Source organism: Hyperolius riggenbachi, chromosome 7 (assembly GCF_040937935.1).
Source record: "Hyperolius riggenbachi isolate aHypRig1 chromosome 7, aHypRig1.pri, whole genome shotgun sequence".
In the NCBI taxonomy this organism is placed as follows: domain Eukaryota; kingdom Metazoa; phylum Chordata; class Amphibia; order Anura; family Hyperoliidae; genus Hyperolius; species Hyperolius riggenbachi.
The window spans coordinates 261476503-261493307 of record NC_090652.1 but is presented as its reverse complement, the minus strand read 5'-3'; the positions used below and the strand labels follow the sequence as shown (position 1 = coordinate 261493307).

Sequence of the window (16805 nt, the reverse complement as noted above, 5' to 3'; positions counted from 1 at the left end):
GACTATAGTCTTTGGAAAATGAAAGATCACAGACCAATCTTACCACCCTTCATGTAGCATGAGAGCCATACTCTACACAGTCTTTTCTATGGAGCTGAACTCCACATCAGAAAAAAATCTTTGCAAGATGCTGCACACAAAGATGCTGTACAGACACAAAAGATCAGTAGCTGCAAAAGATCTGTTCCTGCCAAAGATCTGTTCCTGCAAAGTGCATTCATAGTCTATGATATCTGCAGATCCTAATACGCACCTTGTTTAACTGACAATCATCTGCAGATCTGAAAATCCATCCTGGTGGATCTGATCTGCAGATAAATGTCTGTTAAACAAGGTGTGTATGATGATCTGCAGATCTCATAGACTATGAATGCATTTTGCAGGAACGGATCTTTTGCAGGAAAAGATCTTTTGCAGATACTGATCTGTTTGCATGTGTACAGCATCTTTGTGTGCAGCATTTTGCAAAGATTTCTGTCTGATGGGGAGTTCAGCTCCATAGAATAGACTGTGTAGGTATGGCTCTCATACTACATGGAAGAGGGTAAAATTGGTCTGTGATCTTTCATTTTCCAAAGACTATGGTCTGCTGTGTGTATGAGCCTTTAGCCTCACTCCCCAAATGCAGCTGTCATTATTTAATGCTTTCAACATATACCCTATAAAAGGACACCTGACCTGAGGGGGATATGGAGGCTGCCATATTCATTTCCTTTTAAACAATACCAGTTGCATGGCTGCCCTGCTGATCCTAAAGCTTCTGGAACTCACCTCAATTACGATTGGCTAATCACTGACTAATGTTATAACCTCCATATAGTATGAGGGGAAATAGATATTAACCTATTTTGGTTCCTGGACGTAGAAACTACGTCCAGGAACCATGCGCGCTACCGCGCGCTCCTGCGGCCGATCGCGCGCGTGCACGCGCGCTCCCGGCCCGCGGTTCGTTAGCCAGGCAATCAGTGAATCGGTCTATTATTACTATTATTTAGTATTTATATAGCGCCGACATATTACGCAGCGCTGTACAGTGTGTGTGTGTGTGTGTGTGTGTGTGTGTGTGTGTGTGTGTGTGTGTGTGTGTGTGTGTGTGTGTGTGTGTGTGTGTGTGTGTGTGTGTGTGTGTGTGTGTGTGTGTGTGTGTGTGTGTATATATATATCTTGTCACTAACTGTCCCTCAAAGGAGCTCACAATCTAATCCCTACCATTGCCATATGTCTATATTATGTAGTGTAAGTACTGTAGTCTAGGGCCAATTTTTTTAGGGGGAGCCAATTAACTTATCTGTATGTTTTTGGAATGTGGGAGGAAACCGGAGTGCCCGGAGGAAACCCACGCAGACACGGAGAGAACATACAAACTCTTTGCAGATAGTGCCCTGGCTGGGATTCGAACCAGGGACCCAGCGCGGCAAGGCGAGAGAGCTAACCACTACGCCACTGTGCTGCCCGATGGTGCCCGATCACTGATTGCTCTCCCCCGCTGGAACAGCGACAGCTTCTCTCAGAAGCTGTGCTTTTTCTGGCTGTCACCTCCCCCATGCGTCGCTCTAAGCGTGTGTTACGCTTAGAGTGACGACATGTAAACAAACTCAACTCAAGTAATACTACAACTGAAACTAAAAAAAAAAATACAAATTAACACACATTTACATTATAAATCTATTGTTTACCTCCCACCCTCCCAAAACTACCCAAATAAAATGTTTACTATAAAAAAAAAAAAAACCATTACAATAAAAAAAAACAACATGTAAATATTTACCTAAGGGTCTAAACTTTTTAAATATCAATGTAAAGATGAAATATTTCTATTTTTTTATTTTTATTTTAAAACTTGTAAATAGTGATATGGTAGATGCAAAATGGAAAAAATGCACCTTTATTACCAAATAAAATATTGTCGCCTTACATTGTGATAGGGACATAATTTTAATGGTGTAATAACCGGGACATATGGGCAAATACAATACGTGAGTTTTAATTATGGAGGCATGTATTATTTTAAAATTAGAATGGCTGAAAACTGAGAAATAATGAATTTTTCCATTTTTTTCTTATTCTTCCTGTTAAAATGCATTTACAGTAAAGTGGCTCTTAGCAAAATGTACCCCCCAAAGAAAGCCTAATTGGTGGCGGAAAAAACAAGATATAGATCAGTTCATTGTGATAAGTAGTGATAAAGTTATAGGCTAATAAATGGGAGGTGAACATTTCTCACGTGAAAACGACGGAGCTGGCTTACTGAACAGGAAGCGTGGAGATTTGAACTTTGGTCTCCAGTGTCAGGGGTAAAACCCTTAAAGGACAATTTAAGTAAGAGGGATATGGAGGCCGACATATTTATTTCCTTTTAAGCAATACTAGTTGCCTGGCGGTCCTGCTGACCCTCTGCCTCTCATACTTTTAGCCATAGCCCCTGAACAAGCATGCAGCCAATCAGGCATTTCTAACATTGTCAGATTTGACTAAATTAGCTGCATGCTTGTTTCTGGTTTTATTCAGACACTACTGCAGCCAAATAGACCAGCAGGGCTGCCAGGCAACTGGAAAATAAATATGGCAACCTCCATACACGTTTCACTTCAACTGTCCTTTAAAGCGAACCTGAACTCAGAACTTCTACTCTGCTCTAAAAGATAAGCAACAGCATAATAACCTTTAAAGAAAAAAACATCTTTGTTACAGCTGATACAAATCCTGCAATACACACTGTTTCTACTGCATGCATTCATGGAAGCAGACCTATTGTTAACATCATGTGATTTCAAATAAGCGTATCTGCCATGGCAGTCATGTGACATAGGGGAGAGATCAAATTACAACTTGTGATTAGAAACATATGAGGGGGAATTAGACAGGCTAAACTCTCTAAATACATACAGGGTGCATTTCTCTTTGTTTTCTTTCTGTCCTGTGCAAGAGTTCCGGTCCACTTTACCCAGTACACTATCAACAGTTCAAAAAAAATCAATTTAAACTCAGTAGTAAGCCAGTTACTTTAACAAATCCTGAAATATGAGAAGAGTAACTTTAATCTGGGATTGGACATCACAGTTCAGTTCTGAAAATTACAGTCCCATTCTGGGGATAGACACAGCTGGCAAATGTAAAAAAAGGTACCAATAATTTCTAACACACTATTAGCCCTGTACATGGTCTGTTCCAATCTGTAGTACCACTGCAAAAATCACATGTACTATTTAGAGAGATAAGGTGGCCATTAATAATACAATATGTTCCTCAGATGCAATCATTCAATCAGATTTTTACGATCGAATTGTACAGCAGAAACATAGTATGTGGAGAAAATTTGTGGCTGATTTTTACAATCATATCTAAAGAGAGAAAGTCCCCTATTTGGCCGGTTTATGTAAACAGACGATAATTGCCTTACTTACGATACTGCAAATCTGATCAAACTGTCACATCTGAGGAAATTATTGTACCACTAATGGTGGCCATACATGGTACAATAAAAACGTCCGATTATCCCGTTCATTCGATCTAAATGATCGAATCGAATGAAAGTTTAAAATATTTTATTTTTTTTTCGATCAAGAAATTCGAACGATTATCCCGTTTTTTCGAGAAAAATCAGATTGGATATGCTGGAAAAATCTTTATATTCGATCTAATGGAATAATTGGACCAATTTATCTAATCGAAAAAAAATGAAAAATTGTACCATGTATGGGCACCCTAAGGGGAACCAAGAGGAAATTACACAAGTGCAGGCAGAAACTATGTCACTAATGGGAAGGAAAGAACAACTCAAAGTTACATTGTTACAAAAGTTACAATGTTGCTGATGTGATGATCTGACCCAGGTCAGCAAGGACAAGCCAGAGCAAAGAAAAGCATACATTGATGGTGAGAGAGAGAGTGCATGGACTGGACAGAAGTAAGAGTGTTCGGATGACAGTGAGAGTGCATGGACTGGACAGAAGTGAGAGTGTTCGGATGACAGTGAGAGTGCATGGACTGGACAGAAGTGAGAGTGTTCGGATGACAGTGAGAGTGCATGGACTGGACAGAAGTGAGAGTGTTCGGATGACAGTGAGAGTGCATGGACTGGACAGAAGTGAGAGTGTTCGGATGACAGTGAGAGTGCATGGACTGGACAGAAGTGAGAGTGTTCGGATGACAGTGAGAGTGCATGGACTGGACAGAAGTGAGAGTGTTCGGATGACAGTGAGAGTGCATGGACTGGACAGAAGTGAGAGTGTTCGGATGACAGTGAGAGTGCATGGACTGGACAGAAGTGAGAGTGTTCGGATGACAGTGAGAGTGCATGGAATCGATCAGATTGATGGTCCAAATGATTATTTCTGACAGGTCCAGTCTGATTTTTCAATCACTTCTATACAAAATCGATCGGAAATCAGATTGGACCTGCTGTAAATAATCGATTAAACTGTCAATCTGACGGAAAATTGCACCATGTACTAGGCATAATGCCTGGTACACACACACCATGCAATTTCTCACCAGAAGATGGTCTAATAGATAATTTTTGACAGGTCCGATCTGATTTATGATCATTTTTCTGTTCGATTGGAAAATCAATCAGAAGTGTTTGGAAATCAGATCGGAGCTGTCGAAAATGATCTATGGGACCATCTTCTATCTGGAGAGAAATTGCATGGTGTGTACCAGGCATTAGGGCTCATTTACACCATGTGCTGCCAGTTGTAACGCACTGCACATACTGTTCAATCCACATGGCAACATGAAAGTCCATAAACTTTCATGTAATTCACAGTACATCTTTGCGTCCCCATACATTGCGACACAACACCTCTGGGAACATTTTATTGCACGACGCACACGGTTTCCTGATGGGTTATATTGTGTTGTGGCTGCTGATGCCTGCGCTTTAACGCACCACAATGTGCATTCTGTCTGATGGGAACGCTTGCACATAAACACATTCGTGCATGCGTTCTGTAGTGTGAATGAGGCCTGATAGTGTCAGGACTGGATAGGAGTGAGAGTTTCTGGAAGACAGTGAGTGTGTCTGAACTGGATAGCGGTGAGAGTGTTTGGATGACACTGATTATATGGATGGCAGTGAGAGAGTGTCTGGGCTGGATAGCAATAAGAGTAGCAACGAGAAAGTGTGTGAGTGTCAGAGCTGCATGGCAGTGAGAGTGTCTGGTGTGTGATGTGGATGGCAGTGAGAGAGTGTCTGGGCTGGGTGGCAGTGAGAGAGTGTCAGGGCTGGATGGCAGTGACAGTGTCTGGGCTGGGTGGCAGTGAGAGTGTCTGGGCTGGATGGCAGTGACAGTGTCTGGGCTGGATGGCAGTGACAGTGTCTGGGCTGGGTGGCAGTGACAGTGTCTGGGCTGGGTGGCAGTGACAGTGTCTGGGCTGGGTGGCAGTGACAGTGTCTGGGCTGGGTGGCAGTGACAGTGTCAGGGCTGGGTGGCAGTGACAGTGTCAGGGCTGGGTGGCAGTGACAGTGTCAGGGCTGGGTGGCAGTGACAGTGTCAGGGCTGGGTGGCAGTGACAGTGTCAATGCTGGGTGGCAGTGACAGTGTCAGGGCTGGGTGGCAGTGACAGTGTCAGGGCTGGGTGGCAGTGACAGTGTCAGGGCTGGGTGGCAGTGACAGTGTCAGGGCTGGGTGGCAGTGACAGGGCTGGGTGGCAGTGACAGTGTCAGGGCTGGGTGGCAGTGAGAGAGTGTCAGGGCTGGGTGGCAGTGAGAGAGTGTCAGGGCTGGGTGGCAGTGAGAGAGTGTCAGGGCTGGGTGGCAGTGAGAGAGTGTCAGGGCTGGGTGGCAGTGAGAGAGTGTCACGGCTGGGTGGCAGTGAGAGAGTGTTTGGGCTGGATAGCAATAAGAGAAGCAATGAGAAAGTGTGTGAGTGTCAGAGCTGCATGGCAGTTAGAGTGTCTGGTGTGTGATGTGGATGGCAGTGAGAGAGTGTCAGGGCTGGGTGGCAGTGACAGTGTCAGGGCTGGGTGGCAGTGACAGTGTCAGGGCTGGGTGGCAGTGACAGTGTCAGGGCTGGGTGGCAGTGACAGTGTCAGGGCTGGGTGGCAGTGACAGTGTCAGGGCTGGGTGGCAGTGACAGTGTCAGGGCTGGGTGGCAGTGACAGTGTCAGGGCTGGGTGGCAGTGACAGTGTCAGGGCTGGGTGGCAGTGAGAGAGTGTCAGGGCTGGGTGGCAGTGAGAGAGTGTCAGGGCTGGGTGGCAGTGAGAGAGTGTCAGGGCTGGGTGGCAGTGAGAGAGTGTCAGGGCTGGGTGGCAGTGAGAGAGTGTCAGGGCTGGGTGGCAGTGAGAGAGTGTCACGGCTGGGTGGCAGTGAGAGAGTGTCACGGCTGGGTGGCAGTGAGAGAGTGTCACGGCTGGGTGGCAGTGAGAGAGTGTCACGGCTGGGTGGCAGTGAGAGAGTGTCACGGCTGGGTGGCAGTGAGAGAGTGTCTGGGCTGGGTGGCAGTGACAGTGTCAGGGCTGGGTGGCAGTGACAGTGTCAGGGCTGGGTGGCAGTGACAGTGTCAGGGCTGGGTGGCAGTGACAGTGTCAGGGCTGGGTGGCAGTGACAGTGTCAGGGCTGGGTGGCAGTGACAGTGTCAGGGCTGGGTGGCAGTGACAGTGTCAGGGCTGGGTGGCAGTGACAGTGACAGGGCTGGGTGGCAGTGACAGTGTCAGGGCTGGGTGGCAGTGACAGTGTCAGGGCTGGGTGGCAGTGACAGTGTCAGGGCTGGGTGGCAGTGACAGTGTCAGGGCTGGGTGGCAGTGACAGTGTCAGGGCTGGGTGGCAGTGACAGTGTCAGGGCTGGGTGGCAGTGACAGTGTCAGGGCTGGGTGGCAGTGACAGTGTCAGGGCTGGGTGGCAGTGACAGTGTCAGGGCTGGGTGGCAGTGGCAGTGACAGTGTCTGGGCTAGATGGCAGTGACAGTGTCTGGGCTGGATGGCAGTGACAGTGTCTGGGCTGGATGGCAGTGACAGTGTCTGGGCTGGATGGCAGTGACAGTGTCTGGGCTGGATGGCAGTGACAGTGTCTGGGCTGGATGGCAGTGACAGTGTCTGGGCTGGATGGCAGTGACAGTGTCTGGGCTGGATGGCAGTGACAGTGTCTGGGCTGGATGGCAGTGACAGTGTCTGGGCTGGATGGCAGTGACAGTCTCTGGGCTGGATAGCAGTGAGAGTCTCTGGGCTGGATGGCAGTGAGAGTCTCTGGTGTGTGATGTGGATGGCAGTGAGAGTGTCTGGTCGGCAGTGAGAGGCGCTGCGCTGGACTGGATTGCAGTGAGAGTGTCTGGTGTGTGTGATCTGGATGAGTGAGAGGAGCTGCTCTGGACTAGATGGCAGTGAGAGTGTCTGGTCGGCAGTGAGAGGCGCTGGACTGGATGACGCTGAGAAGTTGGAGTTAAGTTTGGAAAGTTTGGTTACTCACGCTGATCAGTGATGGGGAGGCAGCAGCTCCTCCTGCAGTCTCGGGTGCCGGGATCCTGGCCGGGGAGGCAGGTGATGGAGAAGGAGGACCCGGGTGGCGGATGGAAGCTGTCTCCGGTGACAATGACAGGCCACTAGAAGAGCTGCAAGATGCCACTTCCGCTTTGCTGGACCCAGGTGAGATAAGGCTGCAACGTAGCCAAGCCGGAGCCCCCAGTGCGCATGCGCGGCTCCCTCTCACCTGCCCAACGCCCTTACCTGTCACACTGGAGCAGGTGGGCAGAGAGGAGGAGCCAGCTTCCATCAGACCTCCATGTCATTGTGCTGCTCATCTCCCCGCTGATACACAGCCTGCTGCTGGGCTGCATGGAGGAGGAATGCATGACATGATTACAACCTCTGACTGATGGAGCCACAGTACTGCTGGAGGAACACAGGATCCCATCTCTGGCCACCCACCCCCTTAGGAAAACAGAAAATATATTAAAAAAAAAAAAAAAAAACAAGAATCTTGTGATTCAAAATCATTTCTTCATAAGCTGTTCTGTAAGTTCCTTTCACCTTAAAGTGAACCTGACCCGAGTAACATTATTTAAAAAAAAAAAAACATGATGTACCTGCAAATATTTACTTACCTCGCTGTCACTTCCTCTCAGAAGCTCACCATTTTCTTCTAACAAGGATTCCGAACAGTTTGTCAGAACTGAACTGCTGAACTGTATCAGTTTTTGTCAGTTCAATATCAGTTGCTGTCAGTTATAAGTGAAAGGACAACTGATGTGCAAAGTGATATCTATGGTTCCCTATGGCTTAACACCCCCCCTTTCTGTTGGTGGGCTATGATCGCTCCCAGGATGTGGTTTTTTTTTCTGTTTTACAACTTTTTGTTTTGAACAATACATTTCCCTATTTTTTGTTTTCTTTTTTTAACCCTCCCTCCCCCTGCCAGCCAAAGAGCGTGATCAGATGTCATAGGCTTCAACCTCGCTCAATTGCCGCCCAGGGGGACAGCCGTCGGCTGTCCCTAGTACAGCGCTGCCGTAGATCGCATCACAGTACAGAGTAAATAGACGGCGGTTTCTCTGTCTAACAGTCTCCTAGCTGCGATCGCCGCTGCAAGACTGATGACAGTGTGGAGCGTCATTCAAGCGGAGATGTGCTTGCATCGGCATGTGCGATCTCCTGCAAAACCCCGCCCCAGGACTGCACGCCAATTGGCGTGGAGCGGTCCTGGGGCTGCTGCCGCATTCACGAAAATTGGCGTTACGCGGACGGGAAGAGGTTAAAGAGAACCTGTACTGAGTAAAAATATTTAAAATAAACACATGAGGTAACTTCAAATGAAAATTACAGAGTTACCTTGCCATCAGTTCCTCTCAGAAGCTCACCATTTTCTTCTGACAATAATCCCATCCAGTTCTGACAATATTTTGTCAGATCTGAAATATATCAGTTGCTGTCAGTAAAATATCAGTTGCTGTCAGTTATAGCTGAGAGGAAAACGGATGTACCAGGCAATGTCCATGTTTCCCTATGGCTCAAGTGGGCGATGTTACAGTTTAACAGTGTGCTGACCAGGAAGCTGTTATGGGGTAATGGCCATTTTTAAAATGGAGGACGGAAAATTCCCTTGATCATAGTGAACAAATAGGACGCAGGGCAGGAGAAAGACACTGAGGAGTAGACTACATGGAAGGTAAGTATGACTTGTGTATGCCTATTTTGAATTTTATTTTCAGTACAGGTTTTCTTTAAGGTGTCCACATTTTTCTCCACATGGGATCTTTTGACGCAATTCTAATCGTAACGCAATTATCGACTGTTTTCATTATTGGAATGATTTAAAGGGGAACTAAACTGAAAAGGATATGGATTTTTCCTTTTAAAATAATACCAGTTGCCTGACTCTCCTGCTGATCTTGTGTCTCTAATACTTTCAGCCACAGCTCCTCAACAAGCATGCAGATCAGGTGCTCTGACTGAAGTCAGACTGGATTAGCTGCATGCTTGTTTCAGGTGTGTGATTCAGACACTACTGCAGCCAACTAGATCAGCAGGACTGCCAGGCAAGTGGTATTGTTTAACAGGGAACATCCATATTCCTCTCCGTTTAGGTTCCCTTTAGGGCTCTTTCACACCAGGACGTTACAGGCGCCCGTTAGTGCAGCCTGTAACGCAGCCCACCGCACAGCACTACAAAGTCAATGAGGATGTTCACACTGCCCACGTTGCGTTACACAGTAACGCTGCACGTTCGGGCAAAGTGCAGCGTACTGTGCGTTCTGAGCGGCTTAAGCCGCGTTAGACTGTTTGCACATGCTCAGTGGGGGGCGAGAGGAGGTGGGGAGATGCCGCTACAGTAGCCGCGCACATGGCTACTTAATATGCACTGCACTGGCGGCTGCTGATTGGCCGGCGGGACCACGTGATGCGGAGTGTCTCACTCCGCATCACGAGGTCCCGCCGGCCAATCAGCGCCACTCTGGTAGACCTTATGCGGATAGAGCCACCTAACGCGGCTCACTCTAACGTCCTCTCCCGCACCACCATGCGTTGCGTTAGGGGCACGTTATGCGACCTTAACGTCCTCTCTAACGCAACGTCCTGGTGTGTAAGTAGCCTTAAAAATGTTTTACATTCTGATTAGACCATAAAATCCAACTTTCGAATAATTTTTTTCCCAATTCACCAAATAATTATTTCACCTCAATTTGCGCCACATATGGCACAGTTTTCTATACAATTCGATCATAAAAAGTGCATCGAAAGAATGAATCTCAAGGAAAAATTATACCATTAATGGGCACCTTCAGGGCTCGATCACACTAAGAGCGTTTCCAGCCATTTTTCAAGCTCAGGCGATGTTCAAAATTGCCCACAAAATGCTTGTGCAATGATTCTCTATGAGAAGGTTCATATCAGTGCGTTTCGTCCACTTTGCGCTCCGCAAAAGCAGTTCCTGTACAATTTTTGGGGCGATTTTGCTCTAATGCAAGGTATAGGAAGCACAAAATTGCTTTGTGCGGCGAATGCATTCGCGATTTTAACAATAAATACATTGTATTTATTATTTTCCGGGTCAAAGAGTTCACTTCCTGACTTGCGTCAGGGAGTGAATAAAAAAACCGCTCTGCAAAAGCACTTTAGAAAAGTGCTTTAAAAAACGCACGGCGCAGGCAAGCGCCGGGAGGCACTAACAAAAATTGTGCACAAAATTGCAAAACGATTGCTATTTTAGATGTGAACAGAGCCTCACAGTGTGCTGACTCAGAGGCTGTTATGGGGTAATGGCCATTTTCAAAGTGGTGGATGGAAAATTCCATCGATCACAGTGGAAAAAAGGAGGCAGGAGAGGAGAAAGAGATTGAGGAGTAGACTATACGGGAGGTAAGTATGACCTGTTTATGTTTATTTTGACTTTTCATTTTCAGTTCAGGTTAGCTTTAAAGAGTCATCAGGCAGAAAATGCTGCCCTTTGATATACTTACCCAGTTCTTCCTCCAGTCGCTCGCAGCCATGTCCCACGCCGCATCTCCGCTCTTAGCCGCCAGCTCGGGTTCCCTGCCGGTGCAGAGGCCGACCTCGAGGTTGTCCTTACTGCGCCTGCGCCACTGTCAATCAAGCCCACGTTGCCCGCAGTGTACTGCGCAGGCACAGTAGTTCTGTGCCTGAGCAGTATACTGCGGACAGCGTGGGCTTGATTGACAGCGATGCAGGCGCAGTAAGGACAACCTTGAGGTCGGCCTTTGCACCGGCAGGGACCCCGGGTCGTCGGCTGAGAACGGAGATGCGGCGTGGGACATGTCAACTGCAAGGGGCTGGAGGAAGAACCGGGTAAGTATATCAGAGGGCAGCATTTTCTGCCTGATGACACCTTTTAACTCAAGTCATCCACTCTGCGACTACAGTCTATTCTTGAGTGCAAAGCACAACACACAACTAAAAGTTGCAAAATGCATTTATACATTTCTTTTTAAAGAGGAACTGTACTGAAAATAACATAATAAAATTGCTTATTTTTTTACAATACTCATTTATAAATTATAAAGCCAGTGTTTGCCCATTGGAAAATCTTTTCTCTCCCTGATTTACATTCTGAAATTTATCATTGGAGGTGACATCTTTAGTGCTGCCAGATGATCTGTACAGAATGTTCGTTACTTAGAGTTGAATGCACAGAGGGAGATGCTGCTTGCTTGAGAATTGGAAAAAGCTGTTATTCTACACAATGCAACGAGGTTCACCGACAGCGAACTGTCAGAACCATGGTCATGACATCACACTGTGGGAGGGGTTTCACCACAATATCAGCCATACAGACCCCCCTGATGATCTATTCGAGAAAAGGGTAAAGATTTCTCATGAGAAAGGGGGTATCAGCTACTGATTGGGAATAAGTTCAATCCTTAGTTACAGTTCCTCTTTAAGAACATTTTTCAATCCATGGTCTTGATTCACAAAGCGGTGCTAACCCAGTTAGAGACTTTAGGCGTGATAACCATTGCACCATGCTGGTGAAAAGCCAGTTAAGACGTGATAAGTTTAGGCATGATAAGTTTAGGCGTGATAAGTTTAGGCATGATAAGTTTAGATAAGTTTAGATCGCATGCAAAGTCCCGCATGCAAAACAGCACCATTAAACTCTATGCGAAGTGCACCAGACTTTGCTAGCGCAAAACTTTTGATCAGCTGTGCACTGCGGTGCTAACCCAGTTGGTGCTTAAACTTATCACGCCTAAACTTATCACACCTAAACTTATCATGCCTAAACTGAGTTTAGGCGTGATAAAGGGCTTTTCACTAGTGTGCTAACTGTTAGCACCGCTTTGTGAATCAGGCCCCATGTCTGTAAAGTCTCTAAGCTCTGCGATATGTATAATGTGTTATTGGAACACTAAAGTGATGATGCATTGAATAAAACTACCAATTTGCTCTCCGTACTAGACATACCCTCCTGTGCACATCACTTATCCCTGGATTAATTTGCTGCCAATGCTGCCCTGTAATTAAAGACGTCACTGGGATGGCTTATGAATATGACCAAGATTCTCTGGCTCGTCATGAGACTCAGCTAGTGGATGGCTGTGACACAACTCCCAAAAGTGAGTCATCCCAATTCAGTCTGAGCTCTGCATAGCGCCAAACCTCAAACCCAGAGTAGCAGCGAGACCTCCGCCGACTGACATAATTATACTCTTCCTCTGTCTGTAACCACTACTCATGCCTTCCTTGCTCTTTGTAGCCGTGTGTAAGTCTTCATCTATCAGGAAAACCATATGAAAGAGTAAACAAGTGAAGACGTATTTTACGATGCCAGAGAAACGAAACCAGATGTTTTAGCACCGTCATGATTTGTCATACCTCAAAGACCGTGCGTGTGTGTATTAAAGGAGAGCAGCAATATTAATGTGGGCAGCAGAAATGCCTACCCTACTCTCACATAGAACCCCCCCCCCCCCACCTCCAATGCCTAACCCTAACCACCCCCACCGAACCTTAAAGGACACCCGAGGTGAAAATAAACAAATGAAATAAACAATTGTATCTATCCTCCTTCTCCTAAAAATGACTTTTTAAGATATTCCACAGTTTTATTTTATATTTAAATCGCCTTTTTAAGTTCTTACTGTTTTAATTATTTTGTTCAATGACACATTCTTTGAAGTATGCTAGCGCTAAAATCTATAAACTACTTTCCCTTTTTATCTCTTTCCTGCTCTCAGGAGCCATTTTCTGCTAGGAAAGTGTTTTATAGTTGCAATTTTGTTATCAGTGAGGGTCACACTGTAGTCTGACTCAGTCCTGACCCAGACAGGAGCTGCCACCTACATACCTGATGTTTAACTCTTTCGGGCAGAGAAAGAAAAACAGGAACAGGAAAATTCCACTTCCTGATGCCTAAACGCCCCCTTCCCCCTGAACCCCCCGAACCCCCGCCAAAAAAAGTGGAGTAAACGCAAAAATTTCAACGGTTGCCCAAATTTCTGCTTGGGTGCCCAGTCGTCGCAAATTAACACTAGTACCCATGGCAGCACACAAATTGTCCATTTACCGTCTCTGTTTAATACATAAAAACAAAGTGTTCTTCATGTACAAGATATACTGTACAATCCTATTTTTGTTATTACATATGTTTGTTGTTATACTGTATATTACAATATTGCCTGGGCCCTTGCCTGGGTCCCCCGATCTGCGCTCCTCATCCAGCGTTAGGTACAAGCCTGCATATGATGAAGAGGCAACAGGCGGGGGAATCACTCCCCTCTTCCGCGTTCCATCGTGCGCTCCACTGACGTCACTTCCTGCAAGGCCGTCCACTTACAATGCAGTGGGCGGTGTTGCCGGAAGTGACGTCAGTGGAGCGCACGATGGAACGCGGAAGAGATGAGTGATTCCCCCGCCCGTTGCATCATATGCAGGCTTGTACTTAACGCTGGAGGAGGAGCGCAGATCGGGGGACCCAGGCGAGGGAGGGGCGGTCCGACCCCCCTCCCCACCGCTAGGCCCAATACCCCCTTTCTGCCCGCTACCCCTCCAGCTCGGCGGGCGGCCCCCAGCGTCCATGGACAGGCAAGTGCCGCCCCCCCAGATCTGCTGCCTGAGGCAAATGTTTCACCCCGCCTCATGAGCAGGCCGGCCCTGCCAACATGTAACATAGACAAATGTAAGAGCGGATTGCAAAACACAGCGGCCCCTTGCGTTGCGGTTTTGTCCCGAGCAGAGTTGTCATCCTGCTGCATTTTGGATCACAGTAGTAGAAAATAGGAGGAAACGTGATCGGATCGCAGCAAAATTGCAATCGAGTTTCATAGTGTTTGATTTTTCTGATTTGTTCTTATTGTGTTCATGCCACATATTTAGTATGACAGGCCAGGCTACATGACTAGTTCCAACTAAATAACAGGTATTCCATTACAACAGCTGTAATATGAATAGGCTACTATAGTTTGCTGTATTATTTAAATATGTGAAACAATGTGTACACCCCAGTGGATCTTTTATTGTTGTGTTTCCAAAGAAAATTTTGAATAAGGCCTCTGACACACTAGAGCGCTTTTGGAGCGATTTTGGGGTTTTGAGAATCGCCGGCACGGTAAAAAAGCTTTGCTAATGCAAGGCTATGGTGTTGAGCCCACTAGAGCGATTGTAATTTTGGAAATCGCACTCGCAGGACATGCAGCATTTTGTGAGCGTTTGAACTCATATACATAGTATATGAGTTAGCTTAATCGCTGGAAAACAGCTCAAATCGCCTGCTAAGGCCTTACACAAAGTGCGGTTTTGCGATAGAATTTTGTGATTTCTAGTGCGTCCTGTGATGTCACCTTCCAATTCCTGTTCCCTTTGCCGCAGTTTAGCATTCAGCCTCAGACCCTGAGTCCGGCTTCACACTGCAGATTGGTAATGCGGTGGCCGTGTCACCAAAAACAGGCATTTGGGGATTGCCACGTTAGCAGTACGCACCGGTCCATGTAGCGGTGATTGACAGCGCCGCTGCGCATCCGCAGTACAGGCCTGACGTCATTGCCGGGGACCGGGAAGCTTCACAGGCGAACGGCTCACCGCGGAGCTGCAGCGAGGGACATGCTGGGAGCTTGGGGCTAGAGGAAGCCCCGGGTAAGTAGTACTTATTTTCCTTATAATCGCCTGATGACTCCTTTAAGGAAATGATCAGTAATCAAGGTCAATTGGCCCTATGCAATACGTATGGCGAAAATGCCAATTTCCGATTCCATGGAAATTCCGATTTCCTCCAATTACCAATTCTGTTGATTTCCAATTTCCGAGGAGTCTTTTTTTTTTGGTCATTTTTTGCATTTTCTGTTTGGCCAGTTACTTCCAAGTTCTGTGATCGGACTAAAATTGCAGTAATAAGTAATTGTTGCAGTAATGCTGTATTTCCGCAGAAATTAGATTTCTGAGCTCCAATTGGAAATGCGGAAATTTGATTTACACAAAAACCAAATGAGCATCCCTACCATACAATACTATGTAAATAATCTGTTCTAATGTGAACACGTAATTAAGGCACTGGAAAATTTGAGCGCAGGGTAAAGTGAAAAATGTCTCACCCTGTCCTGCAAAAGTCTCGACGGTACTATTCCCCCTGCAGGCCGCCACTGACACTGGAGTCAGCTATTGCTGGCAGCCAAATTATGCTGTTTTTATCATGATTTGGGCGCCGTCTTTTGACAGCACCCAAATTACTGACTGAGCGCTGCTATAGCTGTAAATCCCAATACGGCCGATCGTGGCGCTGGCTGCGCCAAAATTTCCAGCGCCGTTTTTGCCTGACTCAGTTCTAAGTCGCAAACCAGTGATATTAATACATTCTACTTTTCCTAATAAGTTATAAATGTGTCAGTACTGCACATACATACTGGCTACTGGCTAAGAGCAGCGCCACCTTTGATATGAGAGAACAGAGTTTGAACCCTGGCTGGAGTAATGGCCAAAAGTCTGCCATGATCGACTTAAAGCAAACCTGTCACTTTCATGGAGGGAAAACTTACTTTCTTGGTTCATACATAAAAGGTGTACATGTCCAGTCCAGTCCTGTCCTGTCAGTTTTCTATCGGTTTTCTTTTTTTTTTTAGATAGCTTATTGAAGAAAATAGATTGTATCCATATTCACTCAAAAATCACCAATATCCATCATAGAGCACAACTCTCTTTACTGCCTTTTCCTCAATATTTGAACATACAAAGTGACCAAAAAAAATAATAATTCCACTCCCTCCTCCCCCTCCTTATCTATACATCATGATCCTCACCTGACCAGAACAAAAAAACAAATCACATAAGGACTACCCATCCCACAGATTACAATATGTTTCCTACTCCCCAAATCACATATCCCTCATCAAGATACTCCTCTTCTACATCTCCATCATATTCCCATATTCCACTGAAACAATCTATCGGTTTTCTATGGGTGTGGTCACACATAAAAGGTATACAGTTCCAATCCTGTCAGGTAAAACTGACAAAAAAACTGATGCAAAACTGACAGTACAGAACTGGACTGGAAATGTACAAATGTAAATGTGATCCAAGCCTGAAGGCTAAAATAAGGCTCTGTTCACACTAGAGAGGAGAAGAACGGATATTTTTTTGGCCAATCTCCGCTCATTGCTAAGCGGAGAGTGAACGGCTCCTATGGTATACATCGGAGCTATTTACACTTGTCACGCTGCAACGGATCTACAGATCCATTGCAGTAAGTGGACCGCCCTACTGTGCAGTCCGTGATAAAACAGGCAGGCGGATGCATTCCTCTATATAGCCTATGAGGGAACGCATCTGCCTCGGGCTACAGCTGGATCACTGCGGACCATCAGAGCGCATTATACTGTCCACACCCGCTGGATGCACATGATGCCGAAGCAAGTGGGAATGG

The 16805-nt window shown here is 46.3% G+C and overlaps 1 protein-coding gene across 1 annotated transcript in view; it reads right to left on the bottom strand.

The window, feature by feature from the left end:
- LOC137524999 (polypeptide N-acetylgalactosaminyltransferase 3-like) overlaps positions 1-7609 on the bottom strand; it is a 95811-nt gene extending 88202 nt beyond the window's left edge. Inside the window, exon 1 of the mRNA XM_068245614.1 lies at positions 7407-7609. The gene's annotated coding sequence lies outside the window, so the exon portion shown is untranslated. The remainder of the gene's footprint in view (positions 1-7406) is intronic.
- Positions 7610-16805: the final 9196 nt, after the last annotated feature.